At 41.9% G+C, this 20,953-nt stretch overlaps 1 protein-coding gene across 2 annotated transcripts in view; it reads right to left on the minus strand.

The window, feature by feature from the left end:
- Positions 1 to 17,707, minus strand: part of FRS2 (fibroblast growth factor receptor substrate 2) — a 108,780-nt gene extending 91,073 nt beyond the window's left edge. The window contains exon 1 of one of the 2 annotated variants that reach the window (XM_060194956.1): positions 17,555 to 17,707. The gene's annotated coding sequence lies outside the window, so the exon portion shown is untranslated. The remainder of the gene's footprint in view (positions 1 to 17,554) is intronic. The other variant, XM_060194958.1, reaches the window with a different exon arrangement.
- Positions 17,708 to 20,953: the final 3,246 nt, after the last annotated feature.

Here is a 20,953-nt window from a genome sequence, read left to right on the forward strand (position 1 = left end):
CTACCTACCTGCAGGGGGAAAGCTTCACAGAGGTGAAGCAATGCTATATATATATCCCCTTACCCTATTGCTTTCTCTCTGCCTATCCAATGGGGGGGGGGGGTTAGAAAATGACAACCCACTTTCCCCTCTCTTGATTCAAATCGCCTCTATGCTCTGTTCTCGAACCCAACCACTGTATATTCAACACCTTCGTTCCCACAGCCCTCTTCCTGGTTCCCTGTCCGAAGGGAATGCCGCAGTTGACCGTCTTGCCTCCACAGGCTGCGGGGCTGCAGGGCTGCGGGCGCGGTGCGCGGGGTTGTCTGGGCGCAGCCGGCTGGCTGGCTGTTTAACCAGGTGGAATCAGCAGCTCTGCGCCTCGCCTCCCACCCACTGGCTATTCCCGCTGGCTGTTCTGAGTTCGCCCGAACGAGTGGAAACCACAGAGTGGTCAGAGATAAATGTTCAAGAAACAGCAAAACAGTCTCATGAAGAAAGAGCAGAGGCCTTTGGAGATCTCTTCACAAGCAGAAGAGAAGGCCATAGTGCATAGGTAGCCAAATTGTCTTTACTTATCTGAGAGATCAGCCCCACGTTGGGCGCCATTTGTTGTTAAAATTTCGGAGGCTCCAGCTGGCCGGGCTAGCTTCACGGGCGGGTAACAGAGACGACCAGACACACGGCTGGGCAGGGAAGCTGTATTTCTTTATTCAAGAACAACGATTCATAAACTAAACCAAACTAATCACCAAACAGAACTCTGCTGTCTCTTTGCAGTGGCGCAAGCACTCTCTCTTACTCTGGAACTCTCCAACTCTCTCTTACTCTCGAACTCCGGCACTTCTCTCCAACTCTGCAACTCCCGAACTCTCCAACTCTTGAACTCTGGAACCCTGGAACTCTCCAACTGTGGAACTCTCTAACTCAGGCGGGGTTCCTAGGGGCGGGGCCAAGCGGCCCGCGAAACTAACTGGACTGATCCAATTCTCTTGGCGGGGGAGAACTACCCAATGTAAAGCATACAATAGAATACAACAGAGAAAAATGGAGAAAGGAGGGGAAGACAGAGAGGGGGAGAGAAAGACACCTGCAGACCTGCTTCACCGCCCGTGAAGAGATCCCCCTACAGGTGGGGAGGCGGGGGCTTGAACCAGGATCCTAATGCTGGTCCTTGCACTTTGCACCATGTGCGCTTAACCCTGCTGCACTACCACCAAGCCACCATATTTATTTTATTTTTTTTTTTAAAGAAACAAACTATTGATCAGAGTGAAACTAAATATCCAAAATGTGGGAACACTTATAAGAACACTAGCCCAAATAAAACCTAAAGACCTTATCACTCTGTCAGCTGACCTGAACGGCATACCACATCTACTCACTAAGTAAGATGGTATGCTACATCTGAACCTATAGTATATATCATGTACAAATCCTAAGACTTCATCACTTTTACCTGCAGACCTCGGACTTCCTTACTTTAAGATAGACAGAATGCAGGGAGAGAGAGAGAGTAAGGGCCTATCACTAAGTGAGTTGTTTTACTGGCGTTGTTAACTTTCTAAAGCACGAGTTTTCTCATCTATAAAATGGGATAAGAATACTAATTCAGTAGAATGTCTTAACAGAACTCTATTAACTTATCAAAACAAGCTTCTCTAATCCCTCTATTGAATATTCCTCGAATGATCAACACAGGTTGACCGGTAGACACTTGCCCCGAAAGGAATCTTTTTTTTTATATTTCTTTATTGGGAAATTAATGTTTTACATTTGACAGTAAACACAATAGTGTGCACATGTATAAAATTTCTCAGTTTTCCATATAACAATACAATCCCCACTAGGTCCTCTGTCATCCTTCTTGGACCTGTATTCTCCCCTCACACCTAACCCAACATCTTTTACTTCGGTGTAATATGCCAATTCCAGTTCAGGTTCTACTTGTGTTTTCTTTTCTGATCTTGTTTTTCAACTTCGGCCTGAGAGTGAGATCATCCCATATTCATCCTTCTGTTTCTGACTTATTTCACTTAACATGAATATTTCAAGGTCCATCCAAGATCGGCTGAAAACAATGAAGTCACATTTCTTATAGCTGGGTAGTATTCCACAACTTTCTTAAGCCACTCATCTGTTGTTGGACACCTGGGTTGCTTCCAGGTTTTGGCTATTACAAATTGTGCTGCTAAGACATATGTGTACACAGATCTTTCTGGATGGATGTGTTGGGTTCCTTAGGGTATATCCCCAGGAGAGGAATTGTAGGTTCATAGGGTAGGTCCATTTCTAGCCTTCTGAGAGTTCTCCAGACTATTCTCCACAGAGGTTGGACCAATTGACATTCCCACCAGCAGTGCAGGAGGGTTCCCACACCCTCTCCAGCATTTGCTGCTGTTACCTTTTCTGATGTATGACATTCTCACAGGAGTGAAGTGGTATCTCATTGTTGTCTTGATTTGCATTTCTCTGACTATCAGAGACTTGGAGCATTTTTTCATGTGTTTCTCAGCCTTTTGGATCTCTTCCGTGGTGAATATTCTGTCCATATTTTCCCCCCATTTTTGGATGACGTTATTTGTTTTCTTGATGTTGAGATTTGTAAGTTCTTTATATATTCTGGTTATTCGTCTCATCTGATGTATGGCATATAAAGATCTTCTCCCATTCTATGAGGGGTCTGTTGGTTTCTTTAGCTGTGCAGATGCTTTTTAATTTGATGTAGACCCATAGGTTTATGCTTGCCTTACACTTCTTTGTAACTGGATTCATTTCATTGAAGACGTCTTTAAAATTTATACAGAACCTATGCTCTATCTCAAGGGACCTGGACTATATCTAGGTTTGGGGACTTTATTGGGGAGTGGAACACCTGGAATGGAATTAGAGAATATTATGAAAGGAAAGGTCTCACCCGAGTGATGAAGCTGAAGGGTTGTCATTCCACACCTGAAGTCTCTGGTCACAGTCTGAAGTGAAGCATGCTGGGGTGGCACTGGTGTTGATTAGGTTGCGATCCGCAGATGCAATATTATTTGATTTGAATTGAGAGCAGCATGCAGAAAAGTGGGCCCCACCCTAAGGTTCCAGGACTGGGGGAAATATAGGCTCTATAGTGGAAATATGAGGTTCCTGTTGTCTTAGGGTTCAAGAAGACAATGGATAATTATTGTTATCATCACATTATTTGGTGATAGGGTTAACTTTGGAAAGTCCCTTTGATAGGGTTTGGGGTATAGTACCCAGCATCTTGTATACAAATGTGTTGTCGCGGTTGCTTCTGTTCTCCCTGGTCTAGGCTTTTGGGAGAGAACATATCAAAGACAGCCTATGTATTAAAAAGACTCAGTCTGTGTTTTAAGAAGTTCTAGACATATCATCAGTTTTTCGCCTCTCATATTAATTAAATAGTGGTTTATATAATGTTTACACTTTAATAGGATTGTACATAAACACCACTCCCACAACCAAAAGACTGTGTCCCATCCCTACCACCCACCCCCGCCCCCCCACCATCCACCGTGCCGAGAAGCCCAATGGCCACCCTCCCCTTCACCACAGTGTTTTTACATTGGTGCCCTGCTCTCGATTTAATCAGATCCTGCTTTTAGTTTCCCTTTCTGTTCTTCTTTCTCAACTTCTGTTGATGAGTGGGGACATCCCACACTCATCTTTATCTTTCTGACTTAGCTGACTTAATAATTCCTTCTAGCTCTGTCCAAGATGGGTCAGATAAGGTGGGCTCATTGTTCTTAACAGCTGCATAGTATTCCATTGTGTATATGTACCACAGCTTTCTCAGCCACTCATCTGCTGTTGGGCACCTGGGTTCCTTCCAGGTTTTAGCTATTATGAATTGTGCTGCTATGAAAATATAGATATAGTCCAGGTCCCCTGAGATAGAGCATAGGTTCACCCGTGCCCATAAACTAGGGGAAAAATATATACCTGAAAGCAGAAGTACACAAGAACATGCAGGGAATACCCCCAACACTTCATCTGCACTATTCCAGTCTTTAGGTCCATGATTGTTCAACAATTTGGCTTTGTATGTTAACTCTCTTTTCAGCCACCAGGTTCCGGATGCCAGCGAGATGCTGACCAGACTTCCCTGGACAGACGACCCCATCAATGTGTACTGGAGCTCCACTTCCTCAGAGCCCCACCCTACTAGGGAAAGAGAGAGACAGACTGGGAGTATGGATCGACCAAGTCAACGCCCATGTTCAGCGGGGAAGCAATTACAGAAGCCAGACCTTCCACCGTCAGCAACCCACAATGACCCTGGATCCATACTCCCAGAGAGATAAGAGAATGGGAAGGCTATCAGGGGAGGGGATGGGATATGGAGATCAGGTTATGGGAATTGTGCAGAATTGTACCCCTCTTATTTTATGGTTTTGTTAATGTCTCCTTTCTTAAATAAAAAAAATTTTTAAAAATTATACAGAAAAGGGTTCTGCCAATATTTTCCTCTAAGTATCTGATAGTTTGTGGTCTGACATCCAAGTCCTTGATCCACTTGGAATTTACTTTTGTATTTGGTGAAATATAGTGTTTCAGTTTCATTCTTCTGCATGTTTCAAAGCATTTTTTCCAACATCATTTGTTGAAGAGACTCTGCTCTCCCCATTGAATAGTCTGGGTATCTTTGTCAAAAATTAGATGTCCATAGGTGTGGGGGCTTACTTCTGGGCTTTCAATTCTATTCCACTGGACAGTGTGTCTATTCAGGTTCCAGTACCAAGCAGTTTTGATGACAATGGCCCTATAATACAATTTGAGATCTGGGAGTGTGATGCCTCCAGTTCTGCTCTTTTTTTTCAAGATTGTTTTGGCAATTCTAGGTCTTTTCTGGTTCCAGATAAACATTTGTAGCATTTTTTTCTATTCTCCTAGAAATGTGCTTGGGATCTTGATGGAAATAGCATTAAATTTGTATATGGCTCTGGGTAGTATATTCTTTTTGATGATGTTAATTCTACCAACCCATGAATATGGAATATCTTCCACTTCTTTGTATCTTTTTCTAATTCCTTGAGTAGTGCCTCATAATTTTCAGTAAACAAGTCTTTCACTTCGTTGGTTAGCTTTATTCCTAGATAGTTTATTGTTTTTTGTTGCTGCAGTAAAAGGAATTGATTTCTGGATTTCTTCTTCTTCTAACTTAGTGTTTGCATAGAGGAATGCCACTGACTTTTCAATGTTAATTTTGTAGCCTGACATCTTGGTCCTAGAACATGAACAGACACACTGTCGAGTTCATTTTGTTACCCTTGTTTTTTTTTATTGTTGTTGTAGTTATTGTTGTTGATGTTGTTGTTGGATAGGACAGAGAGAATTGGAGAGAGGAGGGGAAGACAGAGGGGGAGAGAAAGATAGACACCTGCAGACCTGCTCCACCGCTTGTGAAGCGACTCCCTGCAGGTGGGGAGCCAGGGGCTTGAACTGGGATCCTTACTGTGGTCCTTGCGCTTTGTGCCACATATGCTTATCCTGCTGCGCTACCGCCCGACTCCCACCTATATTTCTTATGAATAAATAAATTTTATTTATTTATATATTTTTTGCCTACAGACTTATTGCTGGGGCTCGTTGCCTGCACTATGAATCCACTGCTCCTGGAGGCCATTTTCCCCCCTTTTGTTGCCCTTGTTGTTGCTGCTATTGTTGTCATAGCTGTTGTTGTTGGTGGATAGGACAGAGAGAAATCGAGAGGAAGTGAAGACAGAGAGAAGGAGAGAAAGATAGACACCTGCAGACCTGCTTCACCGCTTGTAAAGTGACCCCACTGCAGGTGGGGAGCTGGGGACTCGAACCGGGATCCTTACACTTGTCCTTGCACTTTACGCCATGCGCACTTAACTGTTGCGCTACCACCCAGCACCCATAAATAAATTCTTTTTCAAAATATTTTATTTATTTATTCATGAGAAAGACAGGAGGAGAGAAAGAACCAGATATTACTCCGGTACATGTGCTGCCGGGGATTGAACTCAGGACCTCATGCTTGAGAGTCCAATGCTTTATCTACTTCACCACCTCCTAGACCACCATAAATAAATTCTTAAAGAGAGAGAGAGTGAGAAAGAGAGAGAGATGCCTGCAGCACTGCTGCACCACTTGTGAAGTGTCTACCCCTGCAGGTAAGGAGTGGAGGCTTGAACCCTTGTGCATGATTATGGGTGTGCTTGATCGGGTGCACCACTGCCTAGCCCCCAATTCAGGGTTTTTATTTTTTTAATTTATGTACATTATACATATTGCATACATTAGCCATAGCAACTTCTGTGGTGGCCATCAAAAGAGAAATCTGAAACTCCTGAGAGCCCAAGAAAATAGTTCACACAATTATAGCTACGAACATCAAGGTAATGGATGAGCCTGTCACATAGCCCAGCACTTAAAGCTGACAAGAACCTAAGAAAAATGAACAAGCTGCTCATGTGAAACCAGCACAGGGAGACGGGGCAGGGGGCAAGGTCAAGACTTCAGGTTGAGGAAAGTAACTAGGAGATAATGGTAATGGCCAGAGAGAAGTAATGAAAACTGGCAATCATGTAGATAACAATCTAGAGGGAAGGTAAAGGGAAAGATTTGGTGGTTCAAACTCTTGCTCAGAATTACTGAACACTGGTGCAGATATTAAAAAGTTTTTCCATAGTGCAGTGGGTTTAGTGCAGGTGGCGCAAAGCACAAGGTCCAGTGTAAAGATTTCAGTTCGAGCCCCCGGCTCCCCACCTTGCAGGGGAGTCCCTTCCCAGGTGGTGAAGCAGGTCTGCAGGTGTCTATCTTTCTCTACCCTCTCTGTCTTCCCCTCCTCTCTCCATTTCTCTCTGTCCTATCCAACAACATCAATAACAACAACAATAACTACAACAATAAAACAACAAGGGAATGAATAAATAAATAAGTTTTTCCAGTTTACTTAAAAGCAAAAGCACACTCTAAAATGTTCAGGTCGAACATCACTCTGGCTCATGCAATGCTGGGGATTGAACTTGGGACATCACATTTGCAAATCCAGCACTCTAGTCACTATACCCTCTCCTGGGCCGCCTTCAACAATTCTCATAAAAGCAAAAAAATTAGGTAGGATAGAAAGTGGACAACATAAAGTTCTTAAAAGGAACAGGGCTGGGGAGATAGCATGGTGGTTATGCAAAAACACTTTACTGTCTGAGGCACCGAAGGTTCCAGATTCAATCCCTAGCATCACCATAAACCAGAGCTGAGCAGTGCTCCAGCTAAAATAATAAAATAAAAGTAATAAAAGCAATAAACAGAACTGAATATAGGATATAATGTGATATAAAACATCCTAAGGAAAAGACTGTGTTAAAAACTCCCCCCTTAAGTAGCAGATACAAAACATGTCTTTCGATTGCCTAACCTTCTTACAATGCTATTTTACTTTTAGAATTGAAACAGGTTGGGGGGAGATAAGAATAACAGTTATGCAAAGAGCTTTCATGCCTGAGGCTTCAAAGTCTCAGATTCAATCCCTGGCACCACCATACACCAGACCCGAGCAGTGCTCTGGTCTCTCTCTGTATCTCTCTCATTAAAATAAAATAAAGACTGGTATGTCTATTTAAGAAAAGAAGAATTGAAACAAATTATATTTTTAGTATCTGATGATATGTGAACTTTTTTAAAAAAATATTTATTCCTTTTTGGTGCCCTTGTTGGTTTACTGTGGTAGTTATTATTGTTGTTGTTATTGATGTCGTCGTTGTTGGACAGGACAGAGAGAAATGGAGAGAGGAGGGGAAGACAGAGAGAGAGAGAAAGATAGACACCTGCATATCTGCATCACCACTTGTGAGGCGACTCCCCTGCAGGTGGGGAGCCAGGGGTTGGAACCAGGATCCTTACGCAGGTCCTTCGCTTAACCCTCTGCTACCACCTGAATCCCGACACATGAACTTTTATGGTGAGTGCGCTGAGTTTAGAGGTATCTACAGGTATATATGTACTCCTTAGTAAAACAAAAAATGCAGCTCAAAAGGTTACATATTGGGAGTCGGGCAGTAGTACAGCCCTCTATTTCTGTCCTATCCGACAACAACGACAACAATAATAAGTATAACAATAAAACAACAAAGGCAACAAAAAGGGAATAAATAAATAAATTTTAATTACATATTGTATAATTTCATCCCTATAATTTCCTCCAATTGATCAAATAAGTGATTAGGAGGCTGTGAATACAAAAATGTTGCACTAGAGAGTTCTGTGGTGATGCAACAGTTTTATATCTTGATTGGGGAAGTAGTTATACGAAGGGGGTTGAGCAGTAACGCAGCGGGTTAAGCGCACTTGGCGCAAAGCACAAGGACCTGCGTAAGGATCCTGGTTTGAGCCCCTGGCTCCCCACCTGCAGGGGAGTCGCTTCACAGGCAGTGAAGCAGGTCTGCAGGTGTCTGTCTTTCTTGCCCCCTTTCTGTCTTCCCCTCCTCTCTCGATTTCTCTCTGTCCTATCCAACAACAAAGACATCAACAACAATAACCACAACAAGGCTACAACAACAAGGGCAACAAAAGGGGGGGGAAAATGGCCTCCAGGAGCAGTGGATTCATGGTGCAGGCATTGAGCCCCAGCAATAACCCTGGAGGCAAAAAAAAAAATTACATTAGATAAAACTGCACAGAACTATACACAGAGAAATGGAGGTGTGAGAAGTGGTAAAAATCTGGCTAGAAGTGGTTCAACTGGTAAAGCCTCAAACTCCCATGCCTGAGGTTCTAGACTCTTATCACCAGTACTGCATTGTGCTCTTCTTGCCTTCTCTTTTTCATATATTTCTAAATGGCAAAATCTGCATAAAGTCTACAGTCTCATTAACAGTAAAGCACCAATATCAATTTCCTGGCTTTCAAATATATTACAGCTATGTAAGAGATCACCACTGGGAAAAGCTGCATGAAGAATTTATAGGATCATACTATTTTTACAATATTTTGCAAGGCACTAGCTCAGAACATAACAAAATAAATATACAATATTAAACTTTTTTAAGGGGGTGGAAAGAAGGAAATCTAAGATAAGCACTACAATATAAATTCCAAGGCATTACTACCGACTGATAATCACTAACTCCACAGGGGGCAGATGGCTTAGGTCAGAACTTAATAAAAGTCTTCAATTTAAATACACCCATCAGTTTTCAGAATATACTTAACTGAATAGTTCATAATCTCAAACCCTATACTTAAGTAATCCACTAAGCAAGAACCCTTGGAATTTTCTCCCTCGTCAAAAAAAAAAAAAAAAAAAAGTCTTAACAAATATAACATTTTCTTATATATCCAGTTTAAGTATATAAATGACTAATACAAAGAATATAATAATTCATCGCCTCTGACTTGTATCCCATGTCAGCAGCCACATATATCTAAATTCACCATTTCCCACTTCAATTTTAACTTCAATGCTACAGTAGCATGGTTCTTGACACCTAATAGGCTCCCAGTAACTATTTACTCAATCAATAATTCAATAAATAAATTCATGCTTGGGTAGGGGTAGATAGCAGAATAATTATACAAAGAGACTCTCATGCCTGCGGCTCCAAAGTCCCAGGTTCAATCCCGTGCACCACCGTAAGCCAGAGCTGAGCAGTGCTCTGGTAAAATAAATAAATAGTTATAAATAAATTCATGCTTCAGCCAAGATTCAATGACCCACTTTGACCGAGAACAGGAAGAAGATTGAGGGAAAAAAAAGGGGAAGAAATGGGTGAATTTAGGTATGGTCCAGTTTCTACCAACTTACCAGGTCAGAATACATTAACCAACCAGATCCTGAAAAAGGTAACTGGAAAAGGTTACCTTAGGAAAACCTTCAGTTGCTTCCAAAGGCACCTGAAGTTTAAGATTTTGCAATAACTAGAAACAGAACTGTACTGACATTAAAAAAAATTTACCCTAAATTTATCACCTAATACTTTCAAAAGAGTCCAATTTTCTTTGTTCAATACAAATCCATCAACTTTCTGATGTACAAAATTTTAGCTAGGGCATCAAAAAATCCTTCCATACAAACATACATACATATTTATATTTACATTTACACATAAGTATAAAATACATGAATAAAGCAATTATATGAAAAGCACTATCTTATAAGTCAGACAGTAATTCATGGCTATATGTTAAATGACATATTTTCATTAACAGTCCAAGGTACTAGCAATGTAAAAGCAAACAAAACACAAATCATGTCCTAAGTTTGCAGTCTATCTAGTGACTTAAAAGATCACTACAACTAATAAAAAAGAGTGGTCCAGGAGGTGGCGTGGTGGATAAAGCACTGACTCCCAAGCATGAGGTCCTGAGTTCAATCCTTGGCAGCACATGTACCCGAGTGATGTCTGGTTCTCTCTCTCCTCCTATCCTTCTCATTAATAAATAAAATCTTTAAAAAGAGAAAAAAAAAGAATCTTGGGGGCTTGAGGGATAGCAATGGGTTATGCACACATGGCACAAAGCACAAGGACCAGCACAAGGATCCAGGTTTGAGTCCCTGGCTCCCCACCTCCAGGGAGGAAGCTAAACAAGCGGTGAAGCAGGTCTGCAGCTGTCTATTTTTCTCGCCCTCTCTGAGCCTCCCCCACCTCTCCGATTTTTCTCTGTCCTATTCAACAACAACAACAATAGTAACAAGGGCAACAAAAATGGAAAAAATGGCCTCCAGGAGGAGCAAATTCTTAGCACAGGCACTTCTTCTAGCGTTTGCCCTTCTTCCGTAGCCAGTCAACAGCGTGAATGTAAGGCAGGTGCTCTACCACTGAGCACCTCTCCTACCAGACTCCTACAGTAAAATTATTTCTTTTCATTTTATTTATTTTTTAATTTTATTTATTTATTCCCTTTTGTTGCCCTTGTTGTTTTATTGTTGTAGTTATTGTTGTTGTCGTTGTTGGATAGGACAGAGAGAAATGGAGAGAGGAGGGGAAGACAGAGAGGAGGAGAGAAAGCTAGACACCTGCAGACCTGCTTCACCGCCTGGGAAGGGATTCCCCTGCAGGTGGGGAACTGGGGGCTCGAACCGGGATTCTTATTCCGGTCCTTGCGCTTTGCGCCACGTACCCTTAACCCGCTGTGCTACCGCCCAACTCCCTGGGATTTTTTTTTTTTTAATGTGCTAAAAATTATACAGCTTACCCAATGCTTCTGAACTGTCAGAAAAGCCATGATAAAGGGATACAGAATTTCACAGGATGAACACATCATCCATTCTTGGTGACATCAGCTTGAGTTGACAACATTATAAAATTGCAACATACAAAATTCATATGAACTTTAAAAATAATACCCTATAGGGACCAAGAAAGTTTTTTTTTTTTAATATGCTACTTATTTGTTGGATACAGACAGAAATTGAAGGGGGAAGAAAGAGAGAATAAGAGAACAGGAGTAGATAACATAATGGTTAAGGTAAGGAGACCCTCCTGCCTGAGGCTCCAAAGTCCCAGGTTCAGTCGCCTGTACCACCATAAACCAGAGCAGAGCAGTGCTCTAAGTAGTGCTCTGGCTTAAGAGAGAGAGAAAGAGACCTGCAGCACTGCTTTCCCACTGGAGGTGGGGGCTGTGTGTTTAACACAGGTCCTTGTGCATTGTAACATGTATACTTTACTGGATGCATCACCATCCAGCCCTAAAATTTAGTTATACTTTGGAAGAAAAATTTTATTGCTAAAATATATGAATTACATGTGATTTTTCTTTTTTTTTAAATTTATTTCTTTAGTGGGGAATTAATATTTTACATTTAACAGTAAATACAATAGTTTATACATGCATAACATTCCCCAGTTTCCCATTTAACAATACAAACCCCACTATGTACATGTGATTTTTCTATCAGAAACAATGATAAACAAAACATATACAATAATATTCTTAATATCGAGAGCATCTTGGCCATTTCAACTTAACTTAGACATTTTACTTTAAACAGCTTAATTTAATATATACTAAGTACTTTTATAGCACTCCCAAATTTCTTAAATTACCTAACAAAAAACCTCATGGAAACAAATATTCAGGCTTAATTTAACAGTCATTTAGACTAGGTTTGCACCTTAAATTCTACTCCCCTCTACCAAATTGTAAGCGAATAAAGAGGCAACTGAGTATAATTTCAATAAGCACTTATGCTAATAATTGGTTTGTGTCCCAGGAGGACTTCTGTGTCTCCACTTACATAACCCATTATGCAAAGTGCTGAACTATTCTTTCTCTAGAAAGCATTTTGAATACCGAATACTGATATCTGTACAACCTTTACTCGCTATATTAAATAAGAAGCTTTTCTCATTCTAGCCTCAACAGTCTTTCCTACAGAAGAGATAAAAGGGAAAGGCAGTTTCTGCAACTTCACTATGTCAATAGCAAGTTATTTATCTTGCTGACTAATCAAGAGTCCCCACAGTAGGTAAGTTTCCTCCTGGGACTCTGGTTGAGAAACATAGCTTTAAACAAATAACTTGGAGCAACCTGTCTCAAGTCAACAGAAAACAGTCTGAACTACTCATGGAAATATGCAATAAGCCTTAATGTAGAACTTGATGAGATTAACTGAATGATGGTGATTAGATTGTATTCTAGCAGAATTTGTATGACCTGGAGAATAGTTGGGTAGGCTGTACTGCAAACCGAATTTGGTTTAAATAAATAAATAAAACTGAAAAGACTAGAAAGAGTTGTGAAATTTTACTCTGTCAAAGACATTTAAAGAGAAATTAATTTCTAACTACCAGTATTTCTCAGAAGAACATGCTTGCACCAAACATGATAAAAGAAAAAAGATCGTATCCTTTTAAATTCAGTTGATTTCATTTTATGAAAAGCCAACTCATTCTCATTCAATTCAGACAAGTGAAAATGGTCGCAGACACCACGCCATCGCCCTGCATCTGGGAAACACAAATCTAAACAGTTAATTCCCTCCTGGAAAAAGAAAGCAATGAGAGGGCATGCCCAAACCAAATATTAATCTATTAATAATAAGGAACTAGAGGCTTGCAGGGCTTTTACCACTCTCCAAAGGTTGCAGACCGAAAGTTTTGACACTGGTCTAATTCTAGAATGAGTTCCTAACCATTATGCTAACTGTCCTCTAATACTCTTCCAGTATTAAAAAAAAAAAAAATCCTAATCCAGTCACCTTTGTGACCAATGACAACCAAGGAATTTCCAAGACAGCTGGCAGGAGTGAGAGGTGTACTCTCTGGCCCTGGTTCAGACTGAAGCTAAATGGAACTCCTGACCTTTGCCGCATTAATACCAGGCTCACTGCAACTAAGCCAAGCAGTCCAGACAAAGTGCACACAAAACCCTCTGCCTCCAATACTGACTCAGGACTTTTAAGACATTCCCAAGTGTCTGTGATATAATGAAAAAAACAAACAAACAAACAAAAAACCATATTCTGTAAAAACAAAAGGAATGCATTACTTCTCAAGAAAGAAACAAACACTTCCATGGTAACTCCGTCTAAAAACAATAAACTTTCCCTCAAAAAGCTACAAGTCTAAATCTCATATTTCAAACTATTACTATCTTTTACACATAGCAAACAGCCCCACCCCCACTTACATATATAAACAGAAAAACAAAGGAAACTCTTTAAATGCTCATAATGGTGCCAGGATTGAACACTCCCCCCTCCGCTTTGCAGTCTCAGGCCTCCAAGTCTTTTTGCATAACCATTAAGCTGCCTCCCCAACCCATAGTTCTTAAATGGTATCCAAGGTAGTTTTTTTTTTTTTATAAACCCTTTATACAGTGAACAAAAGTATCTCATCATTCTACTCCTCTAGGATAATATGAACATTAGAGTGTAAACTTCTGGTTGGTCAAAAGTATTTACCAAACAGTCGGGAAGAAAATATGCAATTAAATGACATTTCCCATGAAAGACACCACCAGTAGTCAGTAGTGACAGATAAATATGATCTTTGAATATTCAGAGGCTCTTGATACTGAAACCAAAATTGAAAGTCATCCATATAAATAAATACTGTGTAAGAGATTTGTTTCCAACCCTCATATATCACTTGGCAACAAAACATCCAAAAGAAACCAAGCAATTCTTAAGTAACCAAAACATGACACCCTAAACTAAATGAATGTGAAATATAATAGTTCATCCTCTCTGAAGCAGAGTAAATATAACACAGGACTCTTGCTAACAACAGCAAGGAGAATTTATATCCCAACTGGATTTTCAGTCATCAAAGTACTTCTTTTTATGTATCAAAGTATTTCTATTCCATATGAATCTGTAATGAGAGGCGGTAGCATACAGACTATCAAATTTGCATACACTGTATAAAAGTGCTGATTTATTGTTTTTTACTTCTGTTTAACAGAAGTTATCTATCAATAACATAAGATTTTCCCCCTTCCTATCTAAACTCTCCTTAGACTCTTTCATCTGCTAACACAGATTCAACTCAGAGATCTGATTTATTCTCTACTCATGTTTAAAATATGCTTACACTGACTTCTCCCATGAACTACAAGCTCTTATTTCCAAAAGCCTCTGGGTATTTCCAGTGTTTGGTAAGTACATAAAACAACAACAACAACAAAAAAAAAAACCCAGCATATTCAAAACTGATCTCATACCTCCTTGCCCATATTTCTACTAATAGTATCACCAACCACTACCTACTTACACTCCAATGAGTATAATCTTCAACTGTTACATTCCCCAACACTGCTTCCTCCTACTCACCTATTAAATCACCCCGGTTTCACTGCCCTTGCATGGTACTTATAATATATGGAAAGTCAGTTTTCTACAACAAATCTTTCAACAAACTATACTGTTAAACCTGGGTAGTTTCTCATTACTCTCCAAATACTGAACTCCTAAAAATAGCATTTAGACACATTCCACTATCCAGACCAAATTTAAATTTCAAACCTAATCTCCTTTACCCCCCAAAACGAACCATATATTCTAAGTAGTCAAGTCCACTCATTTTTCTGAGTACACAATGAACTTTCCCAGTTCCACACTTGTGCTCACTCCACTGCCCCTTGATTTGAAAAGCTTTCATTCGCTTACTCCTGATCCCGACATCTGTGTCTCAGAAGTCTTAGCTTTTGCAATGCTGAACTCAGTTTATCAGTTTAGGACTAGGTTGTGTGATGTAGTAGAAACATAAAGTCTTTGGCACTGGGGAGATTTGGATTCAAATCAGAGCTCAGCTACCTGGTAGTTATGCAGTCCTCACAAGACACTTAATAAAGCATCAATGTCCTCTTTATTAAGAAAGAGACCTGCTCATAAATTGTTATGAACCAGAGAAAGAAGTATGTAAAGCAGCTTAGCATAAACTCTAGTGTTCAATAATTAAGTCTCTGAGCTACCATACCGCCACCATTTTCCATTACTCTAGCTAGCCCCTTTGCCCCCTTTTACAGCTCTACTCAAGTAGTAGGTATTCACATTATTTCTTTATGTGGCCAATTTTAATGCAAATTATCTTGCATAGCCTTCTAGTTTTCAAATTCCAAAAGACCAAAGACTTGACCTTTGCACCCATTAAAGCCAAGCAAAGCAACACACCACCACTCATCTCCAACTAGAAAGAAATTTTAATGTGCCTAAATAAGGCAATCCACTGTTTCAAGATTTATGACACACCTTTAGAAAATTGTTGCCAAAACAGGAATCTCTGTTGTTACAGTTGTATCTTCATTTGCTCCCCAGCGACTACTTAACAACATATCCTGATGTAAAACACTACAGTGTTTAGTATCTGTCTAATTGGCTTAAAGGTGTTAAAATTTACAATATAAATGTTTAATGCATGTTGGATTAACTTGAATAATGCCTTATAATGCCTAAGGATACCTGATTTTTCTCTACTTACCTTTTCTGCTCTTACAATTCTTGAAATAGTCCCTTCAAAGCACATTAACCATCTTTCCTACGATACAGACCCTTAATCACATCTAACTCCACTCTTTTCAGATTCTCTTAATTACAATATTCCAACAGTATGCTCTAAATAATTAAGCACTTCGAATGGCTAAGAATATAGTTTGTATCTAAACCTAAAAGTCCTGCAACTAATCTTCCACAATTTCCCCAGGGACTTTAAAAATCATCTACCCTTTCTTCTTCTTCTTCTAGCGTTTGCCCTTCTTCCATAGCCAGTTAACAGCGTCAGGTTGAGCCCATCTACCCTTATTCTGGGGAAGACCAACAACCCTGAAATAAAGTTTCTTCTGCATCAGGGAGCTCGCTGACCTTGTCAGTTCAGTATATATTTCCTAAGTCATGGTCACCTTCTGATAGTCATAATCTGCAATAATGATTGCAGATTGAAAATCACTATTAAGGTGGAAAACTACCCCCCCCCCCAGGAGATGTCTCAGCTCTGGCATATGGTCATGCTGGGGGCTGAACCTGGAATGTAGGAGCCTCACATAGAAAACCTTTTTGCATAACCATTGTGCAGTCTCCTCAGTTCTAAAGTGGAAAACCCCCATCTCCTATAAATCTTGTTACAGTAGGTTCATTACCTAAAATCTGTTCTAAAATACCTACTTTCACTTGCGCTCTAGAAAATGGTCGAGTTATTGGAGGTAACAGTTTTGTACTTTCTTTACATACACACTGAGAGATGTGTAAAGTTTTGTGTGAACCTCTCTGCAGTGTATGGAATTTCTCAGGAGTTACGAAATAACAACTGTTTTCTAGAAGTTTAAGAAAATGACAGTTTCGATGGCAAAGGTGTAGAAACTTTCGGGCGTGAGGTATATAGACTACTCCAACCCTCTGCAATCAATTCGTGGAAGCAGAGACAACTCATTGTGCAACTGTGACTTTAGATAGCAAGAGGGATTTAGCTAGTGCAGATTAGAGAATAGCATCCTTCTCTTTACGTCTGCGAGAAAATAAGAGAACTTAAAGAACTGTGTAAAAAAAAAAAAAAAAAAAAGCTGTTTTCTAAAGGAGGCTTCAAGAGCAGCCAGAGCAAGCCTTGCAGTTAAGTGAAGATCAGGGAGGGAAGACACTGGTGCCGGGCCCAAGCGCAGCAGGAATCGATCCTGGGCAAGTCCTAAATGGGTCTGCCTGGAAAGCTTGCAAAGATCCCTGGCGTCCTCGAGCTCATAACCCAGCCCCTAGGATAGACCCAGAGGACGCAAAAGTTGCGACCTGGAGTGACGGGATCCCAAGTCCGGGTTCCCAGCTCCGGGTCGGACACGGGAAACCCAATCCCGGAGGCAGCGTGGACATCTGGGGGAGCAGGACTCGGGGGTCAGATGGACCAAGGCCCGGCCCACCCCTGACCCCGAGTCCCGACAGCGACAACAGCTCCGAGAACCCCCTCCCCGGCTCCGCCCCGCCCACCTCCCTGCCCTGCCGGCCGCTCCTTCCCGCCCAGATCGCAGAGCGACGACCCCGGCCGCCGACAGCCGCCCTCCCAGCAGCCCGACAGCCGAGCCCGCAGCCCGGAGCCGGCAGCGAGTCTTCGGGCCCGAGGGTGCGAGCCCCGACGCAGCCCGAGGCCGCCTCAGTCGGCTCCCCTCGATCACTCACCGTCGGCCGGGGCGCTGGGAGGGGGCAGGTGCGGCTCGGAGAACGCGGACCCCAGGCTCCCAACCGGGGTGGAGCCCCTACTCGAAGCCGACCGAGCCTCAGCGGCTGTGGCTACAAGGCCTCTCTCCGGCCCGAATCTTGGAAAAGCACTTCCGGGGGAGCGGGGGAGGGAAGAGTTTTGGCACCGGAACTGCTCCCGGCTGGAGCAGCCTGGGCCTCCCGAGGGGAGGGGAGGAGGTGGGACGGGGCGGGGCGGGATGGGGACAGTCCCACTGGGCGCCCGAGCCCCTCTCTAGCCCCCAAACTGGTTGCTAACCCTTTCTGCTCCGCGATCCCTTGCTTCCCGGGCTTGGGTGCATCCTTAACTGCTCCTCGAGTTGTTTTTCTCCTAGTTTTCACAGTAGGAAACTGGGGCTTGGAGAGTTTACATGCATGCGCCTGGACACAAACTGGAGCTTGGAGAGTTTAGTTGCATGCGCTCCGGCAAAACTGGAGCTTGGAGAGTTTAGGTGCATGGGTCCCGACACAAACTGGAGCTTGGAGAGTTTAGATGCATGCGCCCCGACACAAACTGGAGCTTGGAGAGTTTAGTTGCATGCGCTCCGGCAAAACTGGAGCTTGGAGAGTTTAGGTGCATGGGTCCCGACACAAACTGGAGCTTGGAGAGTTTAGATGCATGCGCCCCGACACAAACTGGAGCTTGGAGAGTTTTTAGATACATGCACCCTGACACTACAATATTCTCCCCCTCGCCTCTCTGCCTCCCTTACAATAGTGATAGTGAACATTTACTGGGCGCTTATCACAGGGCAAGCTTTCTGCTATGTGCTTCAAGTTCTTCACTCTGGTCATCATCCCCGACTCCCTGGGATCGTTGCTCCTACCTACAATTTATCTTGCAGAAGTGGAAACCCGTCAAAGATACCAAACCCAACACCATGCACGATGGCTTTGATTTTATTTTGACTTATATTGTGTGAATAAATCTCATCTACCTCTAACTAGATTTTTGTCAGTCTTTACGAACAAGGGCCAAACTTGATTCCTATGTTCCCTTACAACCTGGAACTTCAACAGGGCAAAAGACTGGGGAGATTCTAGAATCATATTGCCCGAATCCTGTTACTGATGCTTTTACTTTTTTACCCTGAGCAATTTACTTACTTTCTTCAGTCTCCGTTTCTTCATATGAAATATATCTGAAGTGTATGTGTGTGTGTGTGTTGTGTACCTATACATAATAAACTCGCTGGTTTGTGGAATTCAAATGAAGATGCATTACCAACACTTCAGTGTACCTGGTAGCAACACAGGACTGAGTAAGAAGTCAACAATTATTAATTTTATCTTTTATTTATTTATTGGATAGAAACAGTCTGAAATTGAGAGGAAGGGGAAAATAGAGGAGAGAGACAGAGAGACCTGCAGCACTGCTTCACCATTTTTTTTTGCCTCTAGGATTATTACTGGGGTTCAGTGCACCATGAATCCACTGCTCCTGGAGGCCATTTTTCCCCCTTTTGTTGTCTTCATTATTGTTGTTGATGATGTCATTCGTTGTTGGATAGGACAGAGAGAAATCTAAAGAAGAGGGGAAGACAGAGGGGGAGAAAAAGATGGACACCTGCAGATCTGCTTCACCCCCTGTGAAGGGACTCCTGTTTCACAGGCTCCCTGGGTAGCCGGGGCTTAAACTGGGATCCTTATGCGGGTCCTTGTGCTTTGTGCCACATGCGCTTAACCCGCTGTGCTAACGCCTGACCCCCTGCTTCACCATTTGTGAAGCTTTCCCCTTACAGGTGGGGACTGGGTACTTGAACCTGGGTCCTTGTGCATTGTAGTATGTGTGCTCAACCAGGTGTGCCAGTACCCGGCCCCAGAAGTCAACAATTCTTAGACCTATCTCAACAAATTTCTCCTCCACTGGACCCGCTCTTCAGGGGCTACTTTGGGGCTACTTTTTTGTGGGTTAGTAATAGGCAATAGAAAAGGTAAGCTAAGAAAATAGAGTATAGGCTTTTCCTTCTTTTCTTTCTTTCTTTTTTTTCTTTTTCTCTCCTTTTCTTTTTGCCAGAGCACTGCTCAGTTCTGGTTTATGGTGGTGTGGGGGACTGAACCTCAGGCATAAAAGTCTCTTTGCATAACTTTTATGTATCTTCCTCCACCCTAGTAGAAGTTTTTGATGGGAGTCGGGCTGTAGCTCAGCGGGTTAAGTGCAGGTGGCACAAAGCACAAGGACCGGCATAAGCATCCCAGTTCGAGCCCTGACTCCCCACCTGCAGGGGAGTCGCTTCACAGGCAGTGAAGCAGGTCTGCAGGTGTCTATCTTTCTCTCCCCCTCTCTGTCTTCCCCTCCTATCTCCATTTCTCTCTGTCCTATCCAACAACGACAACATCAATAACTACAACAATAAAAACAACAAGGGCAACAAAAGGGAATAAATAAATATATATATATATATATACATATATATATATATATATAAAGAAGTTTTTGAAAGCGTAAAATGAAAGTAGGTGAGTAAGAGACTGTCCTGGGAGGAGTCTGGATGCTTGTGTGGCTGTGCACTAAGAGAGTGTGAGGACCCACAGAGTCAAATGCGCAGCTGGGAGGTCTGGGCTGGGAAGTGGCTCCATGGATAATGTTGGACCCTCAGGTAGGAGGTCCTAAATTCAATTTTTAGTGTTCTATGGGCTAGAGTGATATTCTGGTTTTTTTTCTTTTCTTTTCCCCTCCTTCTTCCTCTTCTATCACTCTTTCTCTCTTTCTTTCCTTCTTCCTTCCTTCCTTTCTTCCCTTATTTCTTTCATGCCTAGCTGGGAAAGAAGGGCAAAGAAAAAGCCACAAAGTCAAAAAGGAATCAAACATCTAAAGCCAATTCTATATCTGAGACCAGAGAAGGGTACAGAGGAACTCTCTTAGTATGTACAGTATCTGCCAAGCAAATTTACAAGTATCTCTTAAAACTATGGGGGAGAAGGACTTTATAAATAATTTCCTACTAAGAACTGCAGAGTATATGGAAGTAGTTCAGAGCCTGTTATTACAAATTTAAGGTGCATGTAATGCCTTTATTGCCATTATTCATGGTACTATTTTTGTTTATAGGGATTTTGTGGATTCAGAAGTGTTTGTAAATGCTACCTTAACACCTAAATTTAAACAGGCTAGGATGAAGAAGTAAGAAACAGAACAGCCTAATAAGACTCATCTAACTTCTCCTTCCTCCAAGGCTCAGGGAAGTAGTGAAAGGGATTCTGAATTGCAGACATTGTCACTGCCACAGAAATGCTATTGGTTTATCATGGAACCTAATCATCTAATTAATAAGTGGTGCAGCCGGGATTTGAGCCAGTCTCCTCAAAGGCTTTCACCATTGTGTCAGTGGTTGGCAAACT

The sequence above is a fragment of the Erinaceus europaeus genome, chromosome 7 (genome assembly GCF_950295315.1).
Source record: "Erinaceus europaeus chromosome 7, mEriEur2.1, whole genome shotgun sequence".
Lineage (NCBI taxonomy): Eukaryota > Metazoa > Chordata > Mammalia > Eulipotyphla > Erinaceidae > Erinaceus > Erinaceus europaeus.